Below are 5,812 nucleotides of genomic sequence, written 5' to 3' on the forward strand. Positions count from 1 at the left end.
AGCGAAGCTCATTTCTGATGCATTAACATTGCCCATGATCCGCCTACACAGACATCCTGTCGGAATGATGCAGTTCAGTGTATCTTGTTATGCTTGATTATTACGAAATATTGGATTTAATCTTTGTGTCACCTTTTTTTTTTTTTCAATCAGCACAAGTTTTGTATTTCTTTTTGGAACTGATTGATCCTAGGTCTCATTGATCTGAGCTTATGCACCTCAGTTTTTAAGTGAATATTGACAAAATGATTCACAGATAATGATTTTTTTCACTCAGAAACTGATGTGCATAAGTTCAGATCAATGAGGACTAACTAATCATTTCCATAAAGACATACAAAATCTGTGCTAATTGAAAGAAAACAAACTGACAGAGATTGATTGCATGATTTGGTCATAATGTAGCATAATGAGAGCTTTAAAAGCCACTTTTAAAAGAACAGTAACAGCACAAGGTTTCAATTGTCCAAGTGGGAGGAAAATAAGTTTATCACAGATGCATTTGAAAATTCGACTGTCATTTGGTGAGAAATAGAGAACTATTCTGAGCTGTTCTATTCTGTTCTGTTCTGTTCTTTTCTATTACAATGAATATAATGATGTTCTATTTTTAACTATTCACTGAAATGTTCTTTGGGGAACCAAAAATGCTGCAAAAATATCTATTAGATTGCATTAATCATTTCAGTTCTGTTCTGTTAGATTTGTTTTGTTTATATTCCATTCTTTTCTGGCTAGTCAGAATTCACAAATGGCCAGAATCCTGTGTGCATCTGCAAAGATTGCCATCTTGGTTGTACTGAAGGCGTTCCATTGCTGGTCCTCTATCACACACACACACACAGCCGGTCACACCTCCTCAAAGTGACCTTTATTAACTGCAGCGTCTCTGAGAAAGGATCCAGCCATTCGTTAAATAGGACACAGTCCTGCGTGTGCGACAAGAGACGAATAAACAGCAGATATTTCAGCTCTGATGTTTGGCTTCATAAGTCACAGCATTCAGTGCAGCTCATGTAGGTAAGCCTCTGCTTACCGAGTTAGTTAGTCTTCAGCGAAAAACACAGAAGGGCAATTTTTGTGTGTGTGTGCTTGTAATTGCTGCAGAACCCACGTCTCAGGGAAAATTTGACAGGAAAATAATGATGCAGACTTTACGTTTTCCGTGAGATGGCTGGCGCATACTGCACAGAGTCGCACAACCTGCACACTTTCATCTATGCTCATGGGGCTAAATGAGATGTAAATATTTTGTGACTCCAGAGCAGCAAGAAAATGATCTCTTGACAAGCAGATTTCACTGATTGGCTGATGGCATTAAAAAGAACATGCACATCCCAAACGCGTCATTAGTAACTATCCTGAGCCATATCAAATGCGACTCTGTCTAGTAAATAAATAAATAATAATAATAAACTGTTATATAATGAAATGGTTGTCATAAAATATATTTTGTAAGTATTAATTTTATTCATAGATGTAATACATGTCAGAAATATAAGATCTAGGCTGTATCGTATTATGCAATATTTTAGTAAATGTAATTTTATCATTTTATATAGTTTACAATGTATTAATACTGTATAATATAATCATTAAAGAGCATTTGAAACTATATAAAATAAAATATTATGAATAAAATTCTGAGTAAGTCCTTGTGTGTGTCTGTATATATGAATATATACATATATTTAACTCTATAATAAATATATACAATTTAATATTTAACAATTATTGTTTTAATATATATATATATATATATATATATATATATATATATATATATATATATATTGCTCACATGTATATGAATACAATTTAGAGTAAGTCCTTGTGTGTGTATTTTTATTATTATTAGCATTAGCATTTAGTATTATTATTTCACCCCCATATATATTTTTATTATTTTACATGTATATGACTGTGAACCTTCAATGTCAATTTAAAAACAACTCACCTGGCAACACAACTTTGACTCAACCAATGGCGTGATTTTGGGGGTGGGATTGTGTGTTTGACTAACTAATAAGAAATAGAAAGTGTTTTTATTGTAGTTTTGATGACTTTAGGTGATGCGTGTGGCACAGAAACACCATAATTCAGCTTTCAGATTCCACATTCAGGTACAGAACTGTTGGAACTCTTTCTATAGAACCTTACACAACTTTAACAAAACACAAATAAAATGAGCTCCACTTCCAAAGTCAAACCGTTCTTCTGCTTGGTTGTTGCTGATTTGAGATCCTTAATTATTCTGGATAATTCAAGAAGAGCTCCATATACAAGCCCTTAAGTACTAATAAGAGCCTGCATTCAGACCCACTTTAAACGTTACAGTGTTAGGATATCTTATTTTCCGCTGTGCCTTATATTGCCTTCAGTGCTCAACTGGATTCAACCATTAAGCTGTGGTGTGTTAAGTAGTTATTGCAGTGGGATTCATCCACTACCAAAAATTACCAGGCCCTTTAGTGGCGATTGAAACCATTTTCCAGCTATGAATGTCTTTCCTTAAAAGTAAGTTGAAAGTCTGCCTGTGAGATCTGTCTTAACACAAAACTTATGAGATGGTTTGCAATAAAAATGCATGATAAAATTAAGAAATTCATTTTTCAGGGGATTCGTTTTATTTTTAAAGGCAATTGGTTTCCTCAAATTATTTGCATTAAGTCATTGGGTTTTACAATTTGAGGTTGTCTAGAGGCAAAATATGATAGTAAAAGATAAAGAAAAAGTAGACAAATTGACACAGGTTTTATTATTTTCATTCTAACTTTCATGGTACTGTAACTTTAGGTTTTATAGGGAATAGCCAAGAAACCAACTGTGCTAATGGGAAACCAAGCTGAAACAAACACAAACAGATATTGTGGAGTGAGGTCACATTAAATAAAACCAACCAAAACTAAACCCAGATGTAGGCCTTGCTAATGGACCGTTGTGTGTAGAGATTCAGCCTCCACCCAAAGTCCTGGCTCATGCATCATTAATACTGTTCAATTAATAATGTAGTCAATGCGACTATTAAACACTCATTTGACTATAATTGCCTTGCAATCAATCTTGTACAAGAGACAATCGAATTCTCTGAGCTCTGATGGATTGGATCTCTGTAGAAGGGCATCGGTCCAGGATCCACCGCTGGAAGCTGCAGTGTGGCTGCTGGTTGGTCAGTGCAAGCAGATGATTTGGACTTACAGAGAGGGACACAGACAGATGCATTAAAACAATTGGTCTTGTCATTTAGACAAACAGGCTAATCCATTTCTGGAGAAGAATTGCATAAAAATGAGACATCATTCATTGTGGTGGAGCGCTTGTCTCTCGTTGTGAACCAGACACAACAGATTCATTTAATATGCAACGGCTGACATCACTCTTAAAAATAAAGGTTTTTTATTGGCATCAATGGTTAACCTTTAACATCCATGCCTTTTTATTCAAGGTTCTTTAGAATATTAATATGTCCTTCACACTAAGAAAAAAATGGTTCTCTTTAGAACTTTTCACTGATAGGTTCTCTGGGGAACCAAATCTGGTTCTTCTTTTAGGATCTTTATTTTTAAGAGTGTATGTCACGACTGTGCCAAAATGTGAGTGATTGTTGATGTGACTGAAAGTCATTGATTTTTGCTGTTGTCAATGATGTTTTTCCTACATACTGTAGGACAATTCAATATCAGCTCAATGCTGCTTGGAGAGGTGCTTCACTGAGTTTCTCGTCAAAGTCTTAATCACTGTCTGTGGCATAATATTGAATTCAGAGGGCAGCTGGAGAGATGGTTCACTGAATTGTTCTCATTAAAAAATATAAATGGGAACAATTTTGTGGATTTTTAGATTTTCTTTTTGAGGGTTTCCTCATACTAACATATTAAGCATAAATAACATAATAAATAAAACTTTATATATTTAAATAAAAAAAAAAAACTGTATTTTGAGGGCTGTCAAATGATTAATCACGATTAATTACATCCAAAATAAAAGTTTTGTTTACATAATATATGTATGTGTACAGGGTATATTTATTATGTATATATAAATACACACACATAAATTATATATTTAGAAAATATTTACATGTATATACATTTATATATTTATATTCTTATATTTTATATTATATATAAATATATTTAATATTTAAACTAGGGCTGTCAAATGATTAATCATGATTAATCACATCCAAAATAAAAGTTTTGTTTACATAATATATGTGTGCATACTGTGTATATTTATTATGTATATATAAATACACACACATGCATGTATATATTTTAAGAAGAATATGTTATGTTTATATATTAAATATATTTATATATTATATAAAATATAAGAATATAAAATATATAAATGTATATACATGTAAATATTTTCTAAATATATAATTTATGTGTGTGTATTTATATATACATAATAAATATACCCTGTACACATACATATATTATGTAAACAAAACTTTTATTTTGGATGTGATTAATCGTGATTAATCATTTGACAGCCCTAATATAAACATAACATTTTTTAAATATATACATGCATGTGTTTGTATTTATATATGCATTATAAACATACACAGTATACACACATATACTATGTAAACAAAAACTTTTATTTTGGATGTGATTAATCGTGATTAATCATTTGACAGCCCTAGTTTTTACATGTCGTTTCGATTCACATAGTAATGGGATGTAATATTGTCAAATGTAGGCACTTAATGTTTTAGCAAATTGGGCCAGGCTGTAAATTTCCTGTAATCTCAGATATATATTTTTCTTAAGGATAAATAAAGTATCTGTTTACCGATCCATCTATACCATCGAGAGACTGCGAACATCACCTCATACCTGCTCTCTATCAGGTGACTTTTTTAAAAAGACTGACTGACATAAAGCTTCTTGTACTAATGTTAAGATAACCTGTCTTCTTTCAAAAACATGTCTTCTCTATTTTTTCCCTGATGTACTGCTTATGTATTTCACATGAATATATGCTAGAGAGAGCCTCATGTGGAGCAGCAGATAAACTGGGTCAGAAATGTTGATATGAAATGTGGAAATCAGAACTAGGGCTTTAAACTCCAGATCAAGATACAACCTTCAAAGCTGAGGCTCCTGCTTGTCCTTTTTTGAGAAAAGGGCTCTTTAATATAGGTGGAAAAAAGACATGAGAATGAGATGATGTTGGGTTAGCATTAGCATTCCGTAACATTTTAAACTTTGATGAATATTAATATGATGATTAGGCCTGCGTGTTTACATTAGCCCATCAATCACATAGCAAATCTAATCAGCTGCGTTTTAATAACTTGACAGAATAACCTTGAGCTGACACTTAAGGGAAGGTTCACAACCATCTCCATCATTTATGATTCTTTGTTGTTCTTTTTTGGAGCTTTCGGACCATAAATCATCATCCATCTTTACCTCATATGGAAAATAGGTTTTCTGCCTTATATCTCATTTTGAGTTGTATTTAAGGAGTAGTTAGGTCAAAAGTATATTTATTGTTAATGATTAAATGTCAATGTAAAGAAATGTAACATCACCTCTGTAACACCTCTGCAGTGAATGGGTGCCGTCAACAGCTAATAAAAATATCACAATAATCCACAAGTAATCCACACCACTCCAGTCCATCAGTTAATGACTTGTAAAGTGAAAAACTGAGTGTTTGTAAGATACAAATCCATCATCAAGGCACTATTACTTTAAACTATTGCTTCTGACCAAAACACAAGTCCATAATCCATATTAAAATATATTTGTGTTAATTACTGTGATGTTTTTATCAGCTGTTTGGACTCTCA

Source organism: Cyprinus carpio, chromosome A7, assembly GCF_018340385.1.
Source record: "Cyprinus carpio isolate SPL01 chromosome A7, ASM1834038v1, whole genome shotgun sequence".
In the NCBI taxonomy this organism is placed as follows: domain Eukaryota; kingdom Metazoa; phylum Chordata; class Actinopteri; order Cypriniformes; family Cyprinidae; genus Cyprinus; species Cyprinus carpio.